Below are 25,629 nucleotides of genomic sequence, written 5' to 3'. Positions count from 1 at the left end.
TTGACGTCCATTTGCCATATCTCAAAATCATAGAATGCGGCAATTGCTAACATGATTCGGACGGACTTCAGCTTCGCTACGGGTGAGAAAGTCTCATCGTAGTCAACCCCTTGAACTTGTCGATAACCCTTAGCGACAAGCCTAGCTTTATAGATGGTCACATTACCATCCGCGTCTGTCTTCTTCTTAAAGATCCATTTATTTTCTATGGCTCGCCGATCATCGGGCAAGTCAGTCAAAGTCCATACTTCGTTTTCATACATGGATCCTATCTCGGATTTCATGGCTTCCAGCCATTTGTCGAAATCCAGGCCCGCCATCGCTTCTTCATAGTTCGAAGGTTCACCGTTGTCTAACAACATGATTTCCAAGACAGGGTTGCCGTACCACTCTGGTGCGGAACGTGTCCTTGTGGACCTACGAAGTTCAGTAGCAACTTGATCTGAAGTTTCATGATCATCATCATTAAGTTCCTCTCTAGTCGGTGCAGGCACCTCAGGAACATTTTCTTGAGTTGCGCCATTTTCCGGTTCAAGAGGTAATACTTCATCAAGTTCTACTTTCCTCCCACTTACTTCTTTCGAGAGACACTCTTTCTCTAGAAAGGATCCATTCTTGGCAACAAAGATCTTGCCTTCGGATCTGAGTTAGAAGGTATACCCAATAGTTTCTTTAGGGTATCCTATGAAGACGCATTTTTCCGACTTGGGTTCGAGCTTTTCAGGTTGAAGTTTCTTGACATAAGCATCGCATCCCCAAACTTTTAGAAACGACAGCTTATGTTTCTTCCCAAACCGTAATTCATACGGTGTCGTCTCAACGGATTTCGACGGAGCCCTATTTAAAGTGAATGCGGCAGTCTCTAAAGCATAGCCCCAAAATGATAGCGGTAAATCGGTAAGAGACATCATAGATCGCACCATATCTAATAGAGTGCGATTACGATGTTCGGACACACCATTACGCTGAGGTGTTCCAGGCGGCGTGAGTTGTGAAACTATTCCATATTTTCTTAAGTGTGTGCCAAATTCGTGACTCAAGTATTCTCCCCCACGATCTGATTGCAAGAACTTGATTTTCCTGTCACGTTGATTCTCGACCTCACTCTAAAATTCCTTGAACTTTTCAAAGGTCTTAGACTTGTGTTTCATTAAATAGATATAACCATATCTACTCAAGTCATCAGTGAGGGTGAGAACATAACGATAGCCACCGCGAGCCTCAACACTCATTGGACCGCACACATCAGTATGTATGATTTCAAATAAGTTTGTTGCTCGCTCCATTGTTCCTGAGAACGGAGTCTTGGTCATTTTACCCATGAGGCATGGCTCGCATGTGTCAAATGATTCGTAATCAAGAGACTCTAAAAGTCCATCTGCATGGAGCTTCTTCATGCGTTTGACACCTATGTGACCAAGGCGGCAGTGCCACAAGTATGTGGGACTATCATTATCAACTTTACATCTTTTGGTATTCACACTATGAATATGTGTAACATTACGCTCGAGATTCATTAAGAATAAACCATTCACCATTGGAGCATGACCATGAAACATATCTCTCATATAAATAGAACAACCATTATTCTCGGATTTAAATGAGTAGCCATCTCGAATTAAACGAGATCCTGATACAATGTTCATGCTCAAAGCTGGCACTAAATAACAATTATTGAGGTTTAAAACTAATCCTATAGGTAAATGTAGAGGTAGCGTGCCGATGGCGATCACATCGACCTTGGAACCATTCCCGACGCGCATCGTCACCTCGTCCTTCGCCAGTCTCTGCTTATTCTGCAGCTCCTGCTTTGAGTTACAAATGTGAGCAACTGCACCGGTATCAAATACCCAGGAGCTACTACGAGTACTGGTAAGGTACACATCAATTACATGTATATCACATATACCTTTCGTGATGCCGGCCTTCTTGTCCGTTAAGTATTTGGGGCAGTTCCGCTTCCAGTGACCATTTCCCTTACAATAAAAGCACTCAGTCTCGGGCTTGGGTCCATTCTTTGGCTTCTTCCCGACAGCTTGCTTACCGGGCGCGGCAACTCCCTTGCCGTCCTTCTTGAAGTTCTTCTTACCCTTGCCTTTCTTGAACTTAGTGGTTTTATTCACCATCAACACTTGATGTTCTTCTTTGACTTCTACCTCTGCTGATTTCAGCATTGCAAATACTTCAGGAATGGTCTTTTCCATCCCCTGCATATTGAAGTTCATCACAAAGCTCTTGTAGCTCGGTGGAAGCGACTGAAGGATTCTGTCAATGACCGCGTCATCCGGGAGATTAACTCCCAGCTGAGTCAAGCGGTTATGTAACCCAGACATAGTGAGTATGTGCTCACTGACAGAACTGTTTTCCTCCATCTTACAGCTGAAGAACTTGTCGGAGACTTCATATCTCTCGACCCGGGCATGAGCTTGAAAAACCATTTTCAGCTCTTCGAACATCTCATATGCTCCGTGTCTCTCAAAATGCTTTTGGAGCCCCGGTTCTAAGCTGTAAAGCATGCCACACTGAACGAGGGAGTAATCATCGGAACATGTCTGCCAAGCGTTCATAACGTCTTGTTCTGCAGGGAGAGCAGGTGCTTCACCTAGCGGTGCTTGTAGGACATAATCTTTCTTGGCAGCTATGAGGATGATCCTCAGGTTCCGGACCCAGTCCGTATAGTTGCTGCCATCGTCTTTCAGCTTGGTTTTCTCTAGGAACGCGTTGAAGTTGAGGACAACGTTGGCCATTTGATCTACAAGACATGTTGTAAAGGTTTTAGACTAAGTTCATGATAATTAAGTTCATCTAATCAAATTATTAAATGAACTCCAACTCAGATAGACATCCCTCCAGTCATCTAAGTATAACATGATCCGAGTTAACTAGGCCGTGTCCGATCATCACGTGAGACGGACTAGTCAACGTCGGTGAATATCTTCATGTTGATCGTATCTTCTATACGACTCATGCTCGACCTTTCGGTCTTCTGTGTTCCGAGGCCATGTATGTACATGCTAGGCTCGTCAAGTCAACCTAAGTGTTTGCATGTGTAAATCTTTCTTACACCCGTTGTATGTGAATGTTGGAATCTATCACACCCGATCATCACGTGGTGCTTCGAAACAACGAACTGTCGCAATGGTGCACAGTTAGGGGGAACACTTTCTTGAAATTATTATGAGGGATCTTCTTATTTACTACCGTCGTTCTAAGTAAACAAGATGTAAAACATGATAAACATCACATGCAATCAAATAATAATAGTGACATGATATGGCCAATATCACATAGCTCCTTTGATCTCCATCTTGGGGCTCCATGATCATCTTGTCACCGGCATGACACCATGATCTCCATCATCATGATCTTCATCATCGTGTCTCCATGAAGTTGCTCGCCAACTATTACTTCTACTACTATGGCTAACACGTTTAGCAATAAAGTAAAGTAATTTACATGGCGTTTCTCAATGACACGCAGGTCATACAAAAAATAAAGACAACTCCTATGGCTCCTGCCGGTTGTCATACTCATCGACATGCAAGTCGTGATTCCTATTACAAGAACATGATCTCATACATCACATATATCATTCATCATTCATCACAACTTTGGCCATATCACATCACAAAACACTTGCTGCAAAAACAAGTTAGACGTCCTCTAATTGTTGTTGCAAGTTTTACGTGGCTGCAAGAGGGTTCTAGCAAGAACGTTTTCTTACCTACGTTGAAGCCACAACGTGATTTGTCAACTTCTACTTACCCTTCATAAGGACCCTTTTCGTCGAATCCGCTCCAACTAAAGTGGGAGAGACAGACACCCGCCAGCCACCTTATGCAACTAGTGCATGTTAGTCGGTGGAACCGGTCTCACGTAAGCGTACGTGTAAGGTTGGTCCGGGCTGCTTCATCCCACAATACCGCTGAAGCAAAATAAGACTAGTAGCGGCAAGAAAGTTGACAACATCTATGCCCACAACAAATTGTGTTCTACTCGTGCAAAGAGAACTACGCATAGACCTAGCTCATGATGCCACTGTTGGGGAACGTTGCAGAAAACAAAAATTTTCCTACGGTTTCACCAAGATCCATCTATGAGTTCATCTAGCAACGATTGATCGGATTGCATCTACATACCTTTGTAGATCGCGAGCGGAAGCGTTCAAGAGAACGGGGATGAGGGAGTCGTACTCGACGTGATCCAAATCACCGGAGATCCTAGCACCGAACGGACGGCACCTCCGCGTTCAACACACGTATGGTCAGCGTGACGTCTCCTCCTTCTTGATCCAGCAAGGGGGAAGGAGAGGTTGATGAAGATCCAGCAGCACGACGGCGTGGTGGTGGATGCAGGAGTCACCGCAGCAGGGCTTCGCCATTCTACTGCAAGAGGGAGAGGTGTAGCAGGGGAGAGGGAGGCGCCAAGAGTCAAGGGTGCGGCTGCCCCTCCCTCCCCCCTTTATATAGGCTCCCCAAGGGGGGGGGCGCCGACCCTAGGAGATGGGATATCCTAGGGGGGGCGGCCAAGGGTGGAGTGGCCCCCAAGGCAAGTGGGGCGCCCCCCACCCTAGGGTTTCCAACCCTAGGCGCTGGGGGTGGGCCAAGGGGGGCGCACCAGCCCACTATGGGCTGGTTCCCCTCCCCACTTCAGCCCATGGGGCCCTCCGGGATGGGTGGCCCCACCTAGTGGACCCCCGGGACCCATCTGGTGGTCCCGGTACAATACCGGTGACCCCCGAAACTCTCCCGATGGCCGAAACTGCACTTCCTATATATAATTCTTCACCTCCGGACCATTCTGGAACTCCTCGTGACGTCCGGGATCTCATCCGGGACTCGGAACAACTTTCGGTTTACTGCATATTCATATCTCTACAACCCTAGCGTCACCGAACCTTAAGTGTGTAGACCCTACGGGTTCGGGAGACATATAGACATGACCGAGACGGCTCTTCGGTCAATAACCAACAGCGGGATCTGGATACCCATGTTGGCTCCCACATGCTCCTCGATGATCTCATCGGATGAACCACGATGTCGAGGATTCAAGCAACCCCGTATACAATTCCCTTTGTCAATCGGTACGTTACTTGCCCGAGATTCGATCGTCGGTATCCCAATACCTCGTTCAATCTCGTTACCGGCAAGTCACTTTACTTGTACCGTAATGCATGATCCCGTGACCAGACACTTGGTCACTTTGAGCTCATTATGATGATGCATTACCGAGTGGGCCCAGAGATACCTCTCCGTCATACGGAGTGACAAATCCCAGTCTTGATCCGTGTCAACCCAACAGACACTTTCGGAGATACCCGTAGTATACCTTTATAGTCACCCAGTTACGTTGTGACGTTTGGTACACCCAAAGCATTCCTACGGTATCCGGGAGTTACACGATCTCATGGTCCAAGGAAAAGATACTTGACATTGGAAAAACTCTAGCAAACGAAATATACGATCTTGTGCTATGTTTAGGATTGGGTCTTGTCCATCACATCATTCTCCTAATGATGTGATCTCGTTATCAATGACATCCAATGTCCATAGTCAGGAAACCATGACTATATGTTGATCAACGAGCTAGTCAACTAGAGGCTTACTAGGGACATGTTGGTGTCTATGTATTCACACATGTATTACAATTTCCGGATAACACAATTATAGCATGAATAAAAGACAATTATCATGAACAAGGAAATATAATAATAATCCTTTTATTATTGCCTCTAGGGCATATTTCCAACAGGGACTCCCTCAAGAAGCGCTTCGTCGTTGCCGATCGGGTGGGCACGGCCCGGCTCGCGTCGCTACACGGCGAGTACGAGCGGCTGCGGATGGCGGACGATGATGATCTGGACAGCTACGCCGGGAAGCTCGGGGCCATGACAGCGCGCTATGCAGGTCTGGGGGCGGTGCTCAACGACGCGGCACTCGTGAAGAAGATGTTGGACATGGTGCCAGACCACTTGTACCCCGCCATCGCCGGAATTGAATAGTTCTGCGACATGGAAACGATGGCGTTCGAGGAGGCTTTGGGGCGGCTCAAGGCGTTCGAGGAACGGACAAGGCGTCGCGGGTAGGATGGCGGCAGGCGTGACAGCGAGGAGTTGTTGCTGACTGCGGCACGGTGGGCAGCTCGGCAGCGATGCCAGGGCGGAGGCGGCTTCGATTACGATGACGACGGTGTGGGCAGCATGGCATCGGGCGGCGGAGGCAAGATGCGCGGACGCTGCTACAGCTGCGGCGAGTGCAGCCACTTCAAGCGTGAATGCCCAAAGCTGAGGAAGGCACCGGCGACGGAGCGGACACTGCTGGCGGATGTCGACGTCAAGGACGCCGGCCTCCTTTGAGCCGTGGCTTAGGGTGTGTGTGTTGGGCATAAGCCACGCGAGACGCGTCGAGCGTGTGTGCGTACGTGTGTGTGTGTGCCCAGTCTATTGGCGAATGTGGGGGTGGGGTGCGTGAGTGGGTGTGTGGCGGGCTCTACGCGACCGGGACGTGTGCGTGCGCGTTGGGGGCGCTGACTGAGCGGGCTGGACCGAGTGCTCCGCGTAGATGGGGACGTGGGTTAGTGCCCTCGGCATGTACATGGTATAAAGTCTCCCGTGTGCGTTGTAACTGCTGTGCTGGAGTTTGAGCTTGGGGAAAGAAAAGCCGTACGTGCGACTGGGCGTTCGAGCGCCAGAAATCACCGAGTCCACTATGTGCTCCCTTCTTTCTCCCTTCCTCTTCTTCCTTGTGTCGTTTGAGCGCAGTAGAGAGAGAAGAGAGGGCTACGGGGTGAGAGGGAGAGAGCTAGGGCAGGAGCTTCGATTCCAACAAATACCTCTGTTGAAGAAGTTCTGCAGCATGAACTCTGTTGCAAACATCTGAGTACAATATCATCCTTGTTGCAAAGCAAGCAGGTCAACCAGACGACCACCCGGGTGTTTAATCCAGTGGCTACGAGGCAGCGGATCTTTTAGAAAGATCCACCGGTTACAAGTCCTTGATCTTTTTTGTCCCAGTTACAAGTCCATCCTTAACTTGCAACTGGGTTTGAATTTTTTTGACCCAATTGCAAGTCAACCATTGACTCGCAACTGGGCTTGATGTTTATTTTATATCACAACTCAGCCTAATTTTGTTTGCAATAGTTGCAAGTCCACCCTCAACTTACAACCGGGTCTAGATTTTTTCTACCTCACCTTCAAGTCAACTCTCAACTCGCAACTGGGCTCGATGCTTATTTTGTATCACAACTGGTCTCAACTCTTTTTTGCATTAGTTGCAAGTTCACCCCCAACTTGCAACCGAGTCTAACTTTTTTTGTGCCTCGGTTGCAAGTCCACCATCGACTCGCAAATGGGGGTTGATATTTTTTGTACCAATTTGCCTGTCAATCATCGACTCGCAAATTGGGCCCACACTTTTTTATCGCAGTTGAAATACAACCATTAACTCATAACCGGGTTCTTAATCCTTTTTTGCCACACTTGCAAGTCAACCAACGACTCGCAACTGGGCCTGGCCTTTTTTTCGTCCCAGTTGCAAGTCCATCATTGACATGCAACTGGGCCCTTGTTCTTTTTTTGCCACATTTTGCAAGTACACCTCTGACTCGCAAGTGAGTCCAATGTTTTATAACCCAATTGTAGTCCACCATCGACTCACAACTCAACTCCACCCTTTTTAATCCCAATTGCAAATCCACCATCGACTTGCAACTAAGCCAACCTTTTTTTGTCCCAGTTGCAAATCCACTACTAACATGCAACTGGGCATTTGAAACCGATTTTTTTGCCTCAGTTTCAAGTACACCATCAATTCGCAACTGGGCCTTGACTCACAATTAAGCCTGATTTTTTTTTGCCTTAGTTGCAAGTTCATCATCGACTCGCAACTTGGCCTTGACTCGCAATTGAGCCTGATTTTTTTGTCTTGGTTGCAAGTCCACCATATCGACTTGCGCAAGTCCAGCATCGACTCGCAACTAGGGCATTTCTTTGCTTTTTTCGTAGGTTTTCTTCACAGGTAAAGGAATCCTGCCAGACTTTTCCCAAAAAGGCTCGGATGTGGCAGTGTCATTTTTTTTGGAGAGTTCCTTGTTGATGCCTATTAGCCTCAAATTGGCTAGCCTATATTTTTTTTGGAGAGGTTGCTGGCGGGCATGTGTAATGTGTTGAATATTTGGACGTTTATTTTTGTAGAACAAAATGTTGACCTGAGAAGAATTCTAAAAGGTAAATGCTTGACAAAAAAAATAGGAAGATACAATGTTGCTATCAAATTTTGACTAAGTGATTGTTTACCAAAATGAACAGAAAATGCATTTCATTAATGCTGAAAATTTTGTTCAACGTATATTAGAAGATATTTGCAGCCCACATTTAAAAATTGTTCACCTTGTTTGAGAAATTGTTCACCATGTTAGAGAAAAAATGTTCGCCATATTTTTGAAAAATGTTCACCATATATAAAGAAGTTCACCGTGTAACTAAAAATACTCATCATATTTTACAGAATGTTCAGTGTATATATATTTCAAAAATGTTCAGCTGGTTCTGAATGCCAAACATGACCAAATGTCAGTTAGTCAACATGCAAGCTACAATCTGACCAGCCGAATGTGAACCTACCTGCAAATCCCTGCATTATGCTACCTATTTAATTAATTTTTGAAGCACGTACGTGTACTGATATTGCTAGTATACACTGCCGCTTAAGCATGCGACTGACGCGACAGTGGTACTGTACTAAACTAACTTAAATCAGTGATAATTGCAGCTCTTTTAGGGTTTTTTTTTAGGGTAGCTCTTTCAGGTTTGTTAGCGACTGGGACGAGCAGACCATGCACGCTCGCAGATTCTGTGGCGGTTCCAGATTGCTTGTCTACGTACGTGGGCTGCCGGTCGACCAGACGTACAACCCTAAAAAAACAAAGAAAGAAAATAAGTGCTGAGATAAAAAAAATATGTGGTGAAGTAGACTTAGATGTGACATAGTTATATGAGTCCATGTGAAAAAGGAACGACAAATCGTATTTACAACGGATCCGGAGGAATTGCAACCCTGAAACAGGGTGGACAGACCTAGTAGACTCCAGTCTTAAAACGTGTACGGCGCTCCTGCACCCGATAAATAGGGATCGAACGCTAAAAGCTCGACGGTGATGGCCATGGACGGTGAGCTGCTCGAGCCCATACCGTGGGCGCCGTCCACGGGCTCCTCCGAGCAGGAGGCCGATGTGGAGACTGCTTCCGGTGACCACGGCAAGGAGCCCGCTGCGCAGCAGGATCTGACGCGCATCCTGCCGGAGGACATGCTAGCAGACGTCTTGCGCCATCTCGCGCCGCGCTGGCTCGCGGCGTCCCGCTGCGTCTGCAGGGACTGGCGCGCCACCGTCGACGCCCGCCGCCTCCTGCGCGCGGACCTGCTCCCGCTCTCGTTCCATGGCATCTTCCTCCACTTCGACGCGCACACGTTCCCGGAGTTATTCGCCCGTCCCTCCTCCTCCTCCACGGGCGGCCTCGCCATCAGCAGCGGGCTCGACTTCCTTCCGGACGCCAACACGTCCATCAAGATTCCCCAGCACGGCTACCGTAAGGGTTGCCGATATGGCATCGTGGATCACTGCAATGGCCTCCTCTTGCTCGGTAGTAGATACGTGGTTAACCCTGCTACACGACGCTGCCATCATCTGCCCCTGTGCCCGCCGGCGCCCAAGCTTCCCTTGCAGATGGTTGGCCACGTCAGACAGATTACGTTCAATAGGTACCTGGTCTTTGATCCGATGGTGTCACCACACTACGAGGTGTTCGTGATTCCCCGTACGTTTTTCGTCGGTCATGGGAAAGAGATGGAGTATTTTGACCCCTTAGTGAAGGAATCTAGGTGGACGTCAGGTTCGTCATCTTCATGGATCTTCTGTGTCTTCTCTTCAAAGACAGGTCAATGGGAGGAGAGGTCCTTTGTTCGAGAAGGGGGTGCTCCAAGGACCAACATAACATACTCGCCGGTGGAATGGCGAGAACGCGCGGTCTACTGGCGAGGAGCACTTTACCTGCAACGCCAGGCTAATTTCGTTTTAAGGTTTGTTGTGTATATATCCTTTTTCATCTGCCTTCCCTTGGTGGAAGGATTTCTTTACTTTGGTAAGTTTTTATGTTCACATATTTCAAACAATAATGCTTTGGTTTTGCAGAATGTCCCTGTCCAACAACAAGTACTGCCTAATTGAGCCACCCATGGGCATGGGATTGAGCGTACATCCAAATCGTTATCTAGAAAGGTCAGAACAAGGGGTGTACTTTGCAGCTGTTGATAAGTATCGTCTTCGGGTTTGGGTCCTTAGCGAATCATCTGGCCAAATCGAGTGGGTATTCAAGCATGACAATGACCTTGAGCACGCTGTATCACATCACCGCGGACAATTCCATGGACCTTGGGTGTTAAAAGATGTTAACTACAACTCATTTTGCTCCCATCTTCCAGGATACAAAAAGAAAGGTACAGTTGGAGATAACTTTGAATGGAACTCCGATAGCGATGACGATGAAGTAAAGACTGAAGGGTGTTACCTAGCGGAGAACAAGAAAGGAAAAAATACATGGAAACTCATTGATACTAACCCTGTCGAAGATTTTCAAATGGAAGATGAAGTGTCTTATGTTTACAATCCTGATATTATAATACTCGGATTTCACCCATATAGAGAGATCGTCTTCCTGACTAGTGGATCCAGGGAGAAGGAAGTGGCCTATCATTTGAGTACCTCCAAGGTTGAAGGCATAGGCAACATATGCCCAACAAACTATACCCAGTTCAATGGATTCTCTAACCAACCGCCCATCATCGGATATTCTTTTACCTACACGCCGTGTTGGCTTGAAGAGTTGGCTAGAAACATTTAGTTTAGAAGCTCATCTGAAACGTTGACAAACTTGTTGGTTGGAATGTATCTGAGCACATGATTGCTTAGTCATTTTTAGTTTATACATGGATTTACAAGGATTGGTTCCTACATAAAAAAAAGACCACCGTGTGTGGTATGTTTTTGTTCGGTTACTGGTGCCTTAATTGTTAAATTTATATGTTCTTTTATCTTCAATATTTTGTATCATGGCGAGTCCTACCTTGAGAGATCTTACTCTGATGGGGTGTCTTCTATGATCACTTCCGTACTAGTGAATGGTGGTTTTCAATTTTTGTATGATTTGGATAATGGTTTTGGCTGAGAGGACGGAGAGCATAGAGTACATGCGCAAGATTTTTTTACTTATCTAATCCTTCGTCAAACAAAATTGACAGAAAATACACCTCTCTGAATAAAATCGTCACGTCACGTATACTTTCCACCATCTTGGTGTACGTGGCACCGCAAATGACCTCATGCCCGTCGCAGCAGGGTGCTTCAACCACCTTTTATTGTTGGAAGTGGCTTCCGTCACGCTGTATGGGGAAAGGTACACGTGTCGACACAACAAGCTTTCGTCGGATCATTTTTGATAATTTTGTTTTGTGGGGTGTATTTATGTCAACTGCGTTCAGCATATATTGTATGCATGGGTGGTCCTTCCGCACCACCGCAGATTGATTTCGGAGGTCCATTTGGTCAGCTGTCCGTGGCAGTCACCTCTGCTGAGCTCCTCTGCGAGTGTGGTGTGGGACGGCATAGCCCCAAAGTTTTAGAGGTCCAAAATTTTAAAAACTTTAGATCATTAATATATTAATCTCCCTGTTCGGTACGACCTCATTATGCTAGTTTTTTTACTCTCTCCGTCCCAAAATAAATGACTCAAGATTGTACTAACTTTTTACTAAAATTAGTATAAAGTTGAGTCACTTATTTTGGGATGGAGGGAGTATAACAATACAAATATCTTAGACGTAGCTTCAGCTCAACCGGGGAGCATTAATATTTTTTTAAACCGCAAACTGTAGAACAATAGTTCTACGGTATCATTTTATAAAATAATAAAGGTATGTTATATGGGGCGAGTAAAGAAAGAAACACTAGTGCAAAAACCCCATATAAAATTTTACTACTAGCAGCCCCAGAAAACAGGATGTTGCCGCTAATTTTACTAACTACCAACAGCGTCCAAGAAAAATAAGAACACTGCAGACGTGAAAGAAGTAGCGGCGTTCGTACAAAAGGAGCATTGCAAGGTTGGTACATGAAGTCACCCACTACAGCAGCGTGTGGTGCTTGGAGGAAAGTTGCTACTTGGATGTCTAAGCGACTGAGTACTGACTTGCATGTGGGTCTTACAAGCTGACGTCGGTTAGTTGTCTTGGATGCTGCTAACAGGTACTCTCTCCGTAAACTAATATAAGAGCGTTTAGATTACTATTTTAGTTATCTAAACACTCTTATATTAGTTTACAGGAGTACTACAAACTAGCATAGTTTACTTGCCCTACACGCTGCTAATGTTTGCGCCCTGTAGGCATTGGGCCGGCCCAACGATCTGTTTGGCGAGAGTCTGTCTGACACGGACTGCATATCGCTTGAGATCGAGATATATAGATGGAAGCCCTCTGAAGATTTCAGATCGATTGAGATCGAAAAAAACCCTAGTCGATGGCCAAGACGCAGCAGCCGCCGTGGGTGGTACAATTCAACGGGACAAGCAAACCCGCCCTCTTCGCGCCGTTCGACGGATGCGTCCGCTGGGACGATCACGAGACGCCGGACGTGCCGTTTCTGCAAGGGAAACGATGCCTCGGCCTCGACGGAGACTGGTCGCTCATGGTCGACGAGCAAAGCAAGGAGTGCTTCCTCGTGAGCTTTGCTGATACTCCGTTGCTGTCGGCCCCCGGCGTAATCGCTCTCCCGCCGCTCCCCGTGGACGCGCCAGAGTTGTACCTATGGTTCGGCTGCGCGCTCTCGGCGCAAACGCCGCCTGACTGTACGGTCGTGCTCGACTTCGTCAGGGAGAGGTACCTTCTCCACTGCCGCCCCGGCGACCCCGAGTGGTCCCGTCTCCCCGTGGAGCTCGTTGAGGTGAACGACCAGTTCGACGGCCCCATAACCCGTGGCCACCAGGGGAAGGTGTACGCGACGTCCATGCTATCCTTCGTGGCCCTTGACGTGTCCGGCCCGGCGCCGGTGGTCGAGAGGATGGACATGACGCCCCCGCCGCGGTGCCCAGTGCACGCTGAGTACAAGTGCTACCCGGTGCCGTGTCCTGATGGCGAGCTATTCTTGGTGCGCTGCTGCCTCTTTGGGTGCCCGGAAGAGGTGGTGGATGTGAAGGTTTTCCGATGGAACGATGAAGATGATTTGTGGGAGACGGTCGAAACTATTGGGGACAAAACGTTCTTTGTAGGCAGGTTTACTTTTGCGGTCCCGTCGGCCACTGAAGCGGGAACCCAACCCAACTGCATCCATGTGCTGCGCAAAGTTTGCGGTGTATTTGGTATCTATACCGTTTCGCTTGATGATATGACCATTTGTCTTAGCATTGTCGAGGGATGTGATGATGATAATGATGACGGTGAGGATCAAGTTTTCTGGGCTCTTCCCACTAGGTCAGTTCAATTCCACTCGCTCGATTTGAACAAGTATTACTGTAGGAATACTAGTATGTGTGCTGTTGATGAATGCGATGATTTACTGTCTCTCTCTCTATATATGTATATGTTATTTGCAGCTTTGGTCTGGAAGCAGCACGAATTATCAACACTTCTGATAATGTCTCCAGTGAAATAAGTCTGTACATGATTATATTACTGATAAATTTACTGGGTTGAGTACGCTAGTTTAACATGTATACCTTGGCAGGTGATGCATACAAGAATTGAACATTGCTGCGGAGAGCAAGAAACAGAGGACATGACGATGAGTACCGCGGCCTCTCCAGAGGAGAGGCATTGGTGTGACCTCCATACCGACTTGTTGCAGTTACTAGCACACAAGATTTCATTCATCGATTTCCTACACCAGAAAGCTGTGTGCAAGCAGTGGAACTCCATTAAGATCCCGATCCAGCATGCAAAAGTCTCTCCATTGCTCATGCAACTCGACCAGCAGGAAGGAACAAGGAGGATCTTCTCGAGATCTTTGATCCGGTGAGCGAGAAGTATAGCATCAGGGTAAACATCCCTGTTTCAGGTCTGGAATCTCAAGGATCACAGTTACTACATTTCACAAAGAACGGCTGGGTCATCGTGTCGAGAGCCGGCGACCACATGCTCTTCCTAGTGAATCCATTCAAGAATTATCCTGATGGCGGCCATGTGATCGCTATTCCACCTCTGAAAGTCCCTGTCCTCAAAGGATTGTCGTTTTCTTCAGTGCCGGGTTCTCCGGACTTCGTGGTCCTCGCCGCAGGAACTAACCCAAGCGGCCAAGTTACCATCATACGAACATGGCGAATGGGAGATGAAAATTGGAAGAAAGAATGCATTGGCGATTATGACGTGCCCTTCTTCATGGCATCTCACAACCCCTTTTTCCTGGACGGACTCTTCTATTTTCTGGACATCAATGGCAGGCTTGGAGTCGTGGACCCGAACAAGGACGAAATGGAATGGAACCTCATGGAAAAGCCGGATCAACCAATACATGGAAGCGATGAGGTGCATTCTGGGGAATGGGACTATAGCTATCTGGTGGAGTGGAAGCAGGAGCTGATCACCATTGTCAGAGATAATGGCGATGATGGGTCCATCAAAATGTTCAAGCTGGATCGGTCTCGGATGGTTTGGTCAGAGTTGGAAGGGTTGGAGGGCGCGGCCATGTTTTGGGATAGGAAGAATGCTTTAATTGCTGTGCCACCCGTCGAAGAAGATTTATGTAACAAGGTGTTCCTACCAAACTATAACGAGACCAACGGTGGTGGCAGGAAGCAGGCGTTCTACTCATTCCAAGAGCAATGCTACTACCTTTCCTTTTATGCCAAGGAGTCCATGAACGCTATATGGTTCTAGCCAGACCTGGACGTACTTACGATAACTGACCAGTAGTGCATGTTATTTCCTTGTTGATCGAGATCCTAGCCAAGAGTTCTTGGAAACTCCATAACATAAGCACCTATGGAAGATGCACTGTATAGGGCCTAAACATTTTTATCCTGAAACAACTACAAAGTAGAGTTATGGATGCTGGTATCTTCGGATGCTTAAAATTGGACTTACTTTTATATATGCCTTTTTCAGATATTGGCCGTATACACACATGACACTCAAAATCCCTCTCCTGCATATATGCACCAGGTACAGCTGTACAGACCATCAAGCGGCAGTTGAAAAGAGGATTTTGCCCTTGGTCATACCTTGCGATGATTTAACCAAATGATATTGGTGTAAGTTTTGATGATTTAGTGAAATGATGTTTCTGCAGTTTCTATTCCAGAATTTTGGCATGAATACGAACAAATGTTTGATTTAATTATAACTAGTTAATTGCATGTGCGTTGAACAAGGGCATATAATATTAATGATACTAATGTTTGTATTTCTCCAAAAGTTATTTCACAGTTATCTCTCCTTCGGAATTGTCAAACAATAACAACAATGTAGAAGAAATTTGAGTAAATGATTTAGTGATAACAAGAACTTGATGCACCATTTATCACTCCTTGGCTTTACTGCCTCATAAATATTAGTTTCATAAAAACCTTCATCTGACTATGGACTGGGACAAAAAGGCCATATTCTCATATCATTGAGCTTCAGCTATGGACACGAGGTAACATGCAATGGCAAAACAAAAAAAGTTTTATCTACGAGCACATGACAAGTCAATTTGGAAAAACAACCTTCCTGCCAATTTCATCCATCTAAGAGACCTAAGAGTTACTGTGTGTGCACCAGGTGGTGTGGCCGGGCACCCACAGTTCCTCAACGTCCCCGTGCAGAAGGAGCCCACGCGGAGGCATGAGGATCCTCTACCGTTCGGCAGCCTGCCGTTCTACCACTGACATGTGGGCCTGTGGGAAACCTGGCCCACATGTCAGCGGCCCAACGTCACCTAGCGCACGGCAGAGGAGCCGTGTCCCACGCGGAGGTAGCGCGATGATCTCCAGCCGCCCCACGCACTGCAGGTCGCCTGACGCATCCATCAAAGTCGTCCTTCCTCCTCGCCCGACGTGTCCATCGGGGCCGTCCTTGGAGCAGAGGGGGAGATGAGAGAGAGAGCAGAAATTTTACTCCGGACCGTTTTGATGAAATATATTTAGGGAAATGGTTGGGGCCGGAGTATAACTTTTTCTCCCTTACGGCGGATTGGGGATCGGTTATGTGTGAATTAGAGGAGTAAAACCGACTTTGTACTCCTCTAACGCCGGATAGGGGGTCGGTTGGAAATGCCCTTACCCATACATGTGCACATAGAAGTACATTCTAGTACTCCCTCCGTTCTATAATATAGCGCATATAAAATAAGTGTTTTAGACACAGTTTTTCTAAAAGAATGACAAATCAAAAACCGTTTCCTGTTCATTATAAATATGAGCCTAAACACCATTAGAGTACCATGTTAGCCACCATTTGACTCGGATGGGTAGATCCATAGATGTGAGGTAATCGGACACTAAGAGGGTTGTAAACTTGTGTGAATTGGATTACTGAGATCCAGGTTAATTAGTACTCCCTCCGTCGCAGAATATAAGAACGTTTTTGACACTACACTAGCTAGTGTCAAAAACGTTTTTATATTTTAGGACGGAGGGAGTAATATATAACCATTTCCCCCCGCAAAAAAGAACACTACTGGAGTAGCAGAGATGTTTGCATGCGGAAAAAAAAACTTTAAGAACAGAACTTAATACCCAAAGGAGCACTACCAGTCCTGCCTTTAATCGAACCACCTGTACCACGCCAGGCGCCATGTCAAACACCTTACGTATCAGCTAGAGACACCTTGGCATTCCCTGTTCTACAAAGATGAACATCACACGGAGACAATGGCGAATCCAGGAAAAAAGGTCACACGTCGATTATTCCTTCTTCTCTCTCGTGCCCGCGTCGCCCTCCCGCGGGCAACCGGCCGCGCGTCGCGCCTCCTCCCTCCAGGCTCCCCCCTCCCTTCTTCCTTCTCGCCGCCGGCGCCGGCGCCCGCGGCCGGCTTGGCCCTGCCGCCGCCGCTGGCGGCGGCCTCCTGGCCCTTCCCCTCCCAGTCGCTCTCCTGCGCGGGCGGAGCGGCTCCGGGGGGTGCATCTAGGCGGCGGCGGTCTGGCGGGGCGGCGGGGCTCCGTGGCGCATGCAGGCGAGCAATTGAGCGGCGGCGTCGCCGTTGGCGGCGGGGCGGCGGGATCTGGCGTCGTCCGCTCGGCCCAGACCTGGGCCCTTCGGGCCCCATCTGGGCCTGGGCGGACCGGCGGTGGGGATGGCTCTGGTGTGGCTTCTGGGAGGCGGGGGAGATGCGACGCGTGGCTGGGTGCCGGCGGCGACGACGTCGGCCTGCTGCATCGCGGCCGGCGGGGCTTAACGGGCCTGCTTCGGGCCTGGCTGGGCCAGGGGTGGCCCGGCATGCCCCGCTGCCGCGTCCGGACGGCTACCGCGATAGTGCCGGAGGCACGGGCCTCCCGCACGACGGCGGTGGAGATGATTCCCTCCTGCTCGGCATCGATGTTGCTGCTCCCGTCATGGTGAGCTTCTCTCCGGTCCTCTTGGCCTCGTGGTGGTGTTCGTAGTGAGGCGGCGTGGGTGGCGGCGCTACTGCGTTGGCGCATGGTGTTGGGCGACGGTTTGGCGGTCGGTTCCGTTCGGTTGGGCGGTTGGGGTTGGAATGCGGGAGAAATCCCTGCCGGCTTCGGCCCCGACGCGGTGACACCTACGGGTGCCACCATTCCTCCCTGGAGGGTGTCAGTGGTATCCACCCCCCCCCACACCTCCCTCCGCATGCCCGGGGAAACCCGAGGACTCGTCCGGGTAGCAGCGTCGTCGGCGTCGCATCCCTTCTTGGAGGTCCTGCTTGGTACGCGACAGATCGAAGCCTCGGTCTGTGGTGTTTTCTTTCCGGTGGGCGCCGCGGTGGCGGGTCATCCGCGTTTTGCCAAGCTGCCGTGGTTGGCATTGTTTCTTCTTCTTCTTCTCTTGGTGTGCTGTGCTGCTCGCCACAGCGTTATCTGTACTCGGTGTTAGTTGCTTTGGAATACAAAGCGAGGGAAACCCTTTTTCGATAATTCAGGAAAAAAATGAAGGGTGGGCTCAAAGTTAAGGGCGAGAAACGAAACGTCATTTTGAAGAGAAAAAACATTATCTCCTAGTCCTTTGTTGAATAAACTAATATTTTGCCAGAATACTACTAAAAATATGGATTGTTTACAGGTATTTTCTGAAAATATCAAATTTCGAATGGAAATTTAAATCTGTCTAGCCAAATAGTTGTTATCTCGCATTCCCCTTTATTCAAACAAGCTCAGACTTTCCTAGATTATTATTGGAAACATGTAGTATTTGCTGGATGTTTTTTTAATATGAAAATTTGAACCAAATTCTGAAATTGTTTAGCAAAATACAACCACTATCTCTGAATACCTTTTCTTCAAATAAGCTAAAAAAATCAGATTGCTACTGAAAACATGTACGTAGTATTTACTGTAATTGTTCTGAATTTTTTGAAAATCAAATTGAACTTTATATTGGTATTGCCCATTTAAACAGACAAAATTTGGTATAGCGATGCCCGATGTGTGAGTGTGCCTCATCTCGCACTCATGTGTGCCTACTCGATGTGTTTTCCGCTACTTGCCTGTGTACTGTTGGTGTTGTTTGCTGAAGCCTCAGATCGAGAGATTGGGTTGCTGGGTTGGACGAAGTGTAGTACTATAATAAAAAAATGTATTTTTGAGGGTAGGCTACAGCCTGTTGAAGCCTCTCTACTGGACTCGCCACTGCACGGAGACAAAATTCAGAATAGGCATGTTTGGTATCAACTTCATCAAGAAATGAATCAACATGCCAACATTTATCTTCTGGCCACATTAAGATGTAGATGTAGATGTATATTTCAGTATAAAATACAAAAAATGTAATAATTAAGTCCTCAAAGTAGTTTATAATGACAAGTATACACAAAAGAGACCATTGCAAATTCAACAAGTGCTTTCTTGCTCCTAGTACTCCCTGGGCTATGAGATGTCCTTTTGCTCCATGTACCGATGACTGGGTTATCATTGTAGGGACCAATGGGGTGATGTTCAGTTCAGGTATTATGTTTAGCCGGTATTCTATTATACTCCCTCTGTAAACTAATATAACATGTTTTAGAAACTTGTGCCAAATCTCTAAAATGTCATATACGAGTTTACACAAATAGTATATTTGAATGGATTTGCTAATTATCATCTGAATGAGAATTAGCAATGACCCAATCAGGAAGGCTATAGGAACTGATTCAACGTTGAGATACTCAGCACTGATTACGGTTGCAACCCTCGCCGTTGCATGCCTCTGCCCTGTCCTACCCTCACCTTGGGACAACCTCCAGTTCAGCCATGCCGTCCCTCGCCTCCGGTGCTCCTGTCAAAAAGCCTTGCCCTCCCTCCGTTCATGAATAAATGTACATCTAGCTTTTGTCGTAAGTTAAACTTTTAAAACTTTAACCAACTTTATAAAAAAAAGTAGCAACATTTATGGCGGTAAATTAGTATCACTAGATTCATTTTGAAATGTATTTTCATACTATACCAATTTGATGTCATATATGCTACTACTCTTTTAAAAAAAGTTGGTCAAAATTATAAAACTTTGGCTTAGAACAAATGGTACAAGTATACTTATTCGCGGACGGAGGAAATAAGTAATAAATATAATTATAGGGACACAACTACCCATTTTTGTGAATTGTGCAGCTATAATAGTCAGAAAGACTTGACACCAAAAAGCTAAAGGAACCACATCTCTACTTACTACTCCCTCCGTTCCTAAATATAAGTCTTTTTAGACATTTCAAATGGACCATAACATATAGATGTATGTAGACATATTTTAAAGTGTAGATTCAGTCATTTTGCTCCGTATGCAGTCACTTGTTGGAATCTCTAAAAAGACTTATATTTGGGAACGGAGGGAGTATTAAATAATCAAACAAGAATTTTCTTAAATGCATCCCATAATTAGTCCCACAACACCGTAAAACCAATCAGCACCACACAATTAGGCCCATAATTTTTAATCTAACCGTCATAATTAATCTAATACCACTACAGTGTGCACTTAGCAATTTTCGATGGCTGACCGTACTCCACCACCGTTCACGTCCCGCTTCTGCACAGGCATCCCCATAATTACGCGAGGCACGAAAAACGAAATCACTAGCCCTCACATAATCACGCAACCATCTCCTATAACCACGAACCCTTAGATAAAATTCAAAAAGAAAATTACTCATCCCCACGGTCCCCCCTGTCGCCGCCATGCCACCCAGGGTGCAGGAGCCGCCGCACCCCGGCCTCGTGCTGCCCGCAGCATGCCGCGCCGCCGCGTGACGAGGGAGCAGGAGCCGCCGTGACCTCGGCATCCTGCCGTGCCGCGCGCCGCGCCGCCGAGGGAGCAGGAGCCCCCGTCGCCCCTCACCGCGTCCTCCGCCTCCCTCACTCTGTCGCCGCAAGCTGCCTCACCGACTGGATCCACTCGATTTGGACAAACCGCTACCACATCCCTCAAGGGAACTGGACTGCGTGTAATCCGCCTCCGCCATGCCCCACTACTCGCATGGCGTCCACTGCCTGGAAGCAACCACCGCCGGTCCACTCCACACGCGGATGCGCCAACCTTAACACCATCTCCATCCACTTGACGATGTACTCATAGCGTGGACTCTAGCCATGATCGGGATGTCTCACCACCTCAGGTTATTATGTTCATCAAGGTAGGCTACGTTAGGTACTCTGAGTTGTTGTTTTCCCCGTTTAGGCTAATGATGTTCATAGAAGACGCAACTCTAAATAGTTTTGCTTTATGTATGACTACATCTACAATACAAGCTTTATTTGGGTAGTATATTTATTTGATTGAGTCGATGTGATCTGGAGGTGTGCTCAGTTTTATGTTAGCAATTTAGCATTTTCAGGTTTGATCCGAGTGTACCTGGAGATGTGCCAAAGTCTGAAGCATCGCCGCCGTTGCTTCTTCGTGCACCGCAGATGCTCATCGACATGCAATGTTTTTTTCGTGTCGGGGGTGATGAAGCCATGTACCTAGGGTAGGGGCATGAACCTGTCCAAGGAGCCCTACCCTAGGACATCCCTAGGAGAAGTCACCTTTCAATCGACTTGAAGGTATCCCACTCGACGGATTCAAGACACTCGACCAGAAAGCTATCACTCGACCATGAAGCCAACCACTCGACCGCCAGGAGACCTATAGTCACTCCGCAGGCAAACGGCCAGCTGTTAAGTAGTCTTTATGGTCATTATAGCACTTTATTAGGGGTGTTACCAGTAACGCCCGACCTTAAATGTACCTGAAAACCCTGCATTACTGAGGGCAGGAGGGGGCTGGCGAACTCTACATAAGCCACCCCCCTCCTCAGAATGGAGGGTTCGCACCCCTGTTATTCACACGCCAGTAATCCAGTCGACCGCCTCCGGGCACCGAGACGTAGGGTTGTTACTTCCTCTGCGAAGGGCCTGAACTCGTACATCTTGGTGTGTTTACAACTTTCCAATAGCTGAGATCTAGCCTCTCCATACATACCCCCCTACATCACTGTCAGAGTTAGAACCACGACAGGGGGGCCAGAATGTGGAGCTCCTGTGTATGTCATTTTTCGCAATGAGAACCATGTTGAATTAGATTACTTGAAAACTTGGTTTTGGCCATGTACGTGCAGTTCCACCGGTTGTTTATAAACAGAAAACTAAGGTGGGTTGTGATTTCTGAATCTGGGGAGGGAATTAGTAAAACTTCAGAGGAAGTAGGAGACCGTGTTTAAGTATACTGTCATCAACCTGATCGATATGTTCCTCCTTGCATTTTCAGTTGAACATTTTCTAGCACTGTAAGCAGAAAGAATTATTTGATACAAAATGTTCATTATACAGAAAGTATTAGATGATGTTTTAACCTTAGTATCAGGGCATCTGAAACATAAATTATCTGAAAAGTGCTCCCTTGCAGTGTTCATGAACAGTTAGCAAAGGACGTACAACTTCTAGATTCCATTGCAGAGAAACAGGCACACATTTTTCTATAAAGATAAAGCAGGTAGGAAACTAAGATGCTTTCAAAAACAGTGTTCTTAGAGCATCGTTTTTTGTGAGAGAATTGTGTTTTGTTTTCTTCACGAAACATTCAACAATATCTGACAAGAGAATATTCAGATCTTTTTATTTCTTTTTCTACTTTTTGCATTTTAATGCTCATCCGAGTGCATATGCATCCGGGAGCAAAATGGTACCTCACAACTTGTATATTGTCTTGTTGGTAATATTGGCCATGTCATCCACAAAAAATCGTCATACAACTATCTCCAGTAGATTGTGAGTAATAGTGAATTATAAGGTGAGAGCATATATCAAGTGTGCACTTTGCTCACCTCAGAGCTTGTGCAAAGGGATATTGCTTGATTTATACTCCCTCTGCCAGGGTTTATTATGTCACCTTGTATTTTGGATCCAACTTTGAACCATCTACTTGACTAACAAAATCTATAGTATGTGCTATAAAACATATGTTGTCGGATTTTTATTTCAAAGATGGTCTCAACTGTACAATTTTGTGACCTATAGTTTGCATTTTATAAGTTATAAATGACCTATAGTTTGTATTTTATAAGTTATAAATTCATGGGCACAAAATAAAAGGTGGTCTAATAAACCCGGATGGAGGTAGTAATTCTACAGCATTACTCTCTCCTCATTTATTGTGTGACACCTCACCATATGTTGGAGGTGGTGAGACGTGTCCAATGTATCTATAATTGTGATTGTTCCATGTTATTATATTATCATTCTTGAATGTTTTATAATCATTTTATAGTCATTTTATATCATTTTTTGGTACTAACTTATTGACATAGTGCCAAGTGTCAGTTCTTGTTTTTTGCATGTTTTTTACATCGCAGGAAATTAATACCAAACTGAGTCCAAATGCAGCGAAACTTTTTGTGGATGTTTTTTACCAGAAGACATCCAGTGGGCCGAAGAAGCACCTGGGGGCTGCTCCGAGGGGAGCACAACCTACCAGGGCGCGCCCGGAGGCCCAGACGCGCCCTGGTGGGTTGTGCCCACCTCGGGTGCCCCCGGGACCACCTCTTTACTCTATAAATACCCCAATATTCCAGAAACCCTAGGGGAGTCAACAAAAATCAATTCCAGCCGCCGCAAGTTCCAGAACCACCAGATCCAATCTAGACACCATCACAGAGGGATTCATCATGTCCATTGGTGCCTCTCCGATGATGCGCGAGTAGTTCTTTGTAGACCTACGGGTCTGTAGTTAGTAGCTAGATGGCTTCCTCTCTTTCATTTGATTCTCAAAACAATGGTCTCTTGGAGGTTCATATGTTGTAACTCTTTTTGCGGTGTGTTTGTTGGGATCGGATGAACTTTGAGTTTATGATCAGATCTATCTTTTTATCCATGAAAGTTATTTGAGTCTTCTTTGATCTCTTATATCCATGATTGCTTATAGCCTCGTATTTCTTCTCCGATATTTGGGTTTTGTTTGGCCAACTTGATCTATTTATCTTGCAATGGGAAAAGGTGCTTTGTGATGGGTTCGAGCTTACGGTGCTTGATCCCAGTGACAGAAGAGGAACCGACACGTATGTATCATTGCTATTAAGGATAAAAAGATGGGGTCTATTTCTACATAAATAGATCTTGTCTACATCATGTCACCGTTCTTATTGCATTACTCCATTTCTCCATGAACTTAACACACTAGATGCATGCTGGATAGCGGTCGATGTGTGGAGTAATAGTAGTAGATGCAGGCAGGAGTCGGTCTACTAATCTTGGACGTGATGCATATATAATGATCATTGCATGGATATTGTCATGATTATTTGAAGTTCTATCAATTGCCCAACAGTAATTTGTTTACCCATTGTCGGTGTCAAAACCGACGGATTTCGGGTAGGGGGTCCCGAACTATGTGTCTAAGGTTGATGGTAACAGGAGACAGGGGACACGATGTTTACCCAGGTTCGGGCCCTCTCTATGAAGGTAATACCCTACTTCCTGCTTGATTGATCTTGATGAATATGAGTGTTACAAGATTTGATCTACCACGAGATCGTAATAGCTAAACCCTAGAAGTCTAGCCTGTATGACTATGATATTGAGTATATCCTATTCGGACTAAACCCTCCGGTTTATATAGACACCGGGGGGATCTAGGGTTACATAGAGTCGGTTACATAAGATGGAATCTTCATAGTTGTTCGCCAAGCTTGCCTTCCACGCCAAGGAGAGTCCCATCCGGACATGGGTGTAGTCTTCGGTCTTCGTATCTTCACAGCCCATCAGTCTGGCCCATAGAAAATAGGCCGGACGCCTGAGGACCCCTTAGTCCAGGACTCCCTCAGTAGCCCCTGAACCTGGCTTCAATGACAAGGTATCCGGCGCATAGTGCTGTCTTCGGCATTGCAAGGCGGGTTCCTCTTTCCGAACTCCAAAAAATAGTATTCGGACGAAACAAATGTGTCCAGATCTACAACACACAGCCGTAGAGGGTGTAGCACTTTCATGAATCCGATCTGCTGACAACTTTAATAACGTGACGTCGCGCCCTCCCGGCCTTTATTCCGAACCGTTTCCTGTCCCGCCGTTCCATGTTTTGGGTGCGTGGTTTTTACTGGCACGTCTTGTCGAAGCAAGGATCGTGCCCCCTTATTGTAGGATTTCCATCAATACGAGCACGGGTAACCCAACCATCATGCGGGAAAGATTCCTTAGGAACAGGCAGGTTCTTAGGCTTTAAGAGGAAGCGTTCAATACCGGAGGCCTTTATAAAGGAACCAAGGGCCGTCCTTTTTTACACCAAACTTCTCCTCAGCCTTCCCAACCCCGAGTTCCAGCACCCAAGGCTCGACTCCGTTGCTTTCAGCCTTCCCATCATGTCCGGATCCAGCTCTCAAGGTCGATGGGTGGCTTCCTCCGTTACAGAGGAGGATATTGCAAAACTTCGGGCAGTCAGATATCTGACCGCAGAGATCCACCACCGTCTTCCTGGTCAAGGACAAGTTATTCTGACCCCCAGATCCGGCGAGAGGGTTGTGTTCATTCCCCACTTCCTCTGGGGATTAGGGTTTGCGCTTCACCCCTTCGTCCGGGGGCTAATGTTTTATTACGGACTGGATTTTCACGACCTTGCCCCGGACTCGATTCTCCATGTCTCGGCATTTATTATTATATGTGAGGCCTTCCTTCGAATCCCCCCACACTTAGGCTTATGGCTCAAGACCTTTAGTGTGAAACCGAAGATAGCCGACGGGGAACAGGCGGAGTGCGGCGGTGCTACAATCAGCCAACTCGCCAACACTCCATGGCCAAAAGGTTCCTTTACCAAGACTTCCAATTACTGGCAGTGGGAGTGGTTTTACATTACAAAGCCCCGCAGTACTAAGTGGGTCGTTGCACCCACTTTCTGTCATGGCCCACCGTCACAGCTTGCATCATGGGTCAACAAGGGGCTGGACTGGGGATCGGTTGATGAAGTATGGACTTTACAAAGCCGCATCCGA

The sequence above is a fragment of the Triticum dicoccoides genome, chromosome 2A (genome assembly GCF_002162155.2).
Source record: "Triticum dicoccoides isolate Atlit2015 ecotype Zavitan chromosome 2A, WEW_v2.0, whole genome shotgun sequence".
NCBI classification, from domain to species: domain Eukaryota; kingdom Viridiplantae; phylum Streptophyta; class Magnoliopsida; order Poales; family Poaceae; genus Triticum; species Triticum dicoccoides.
The sequence above is the reverse complement of the archived record's forward strand: the minus strand, read 5'-3'. Positions refer to the sequence as shown.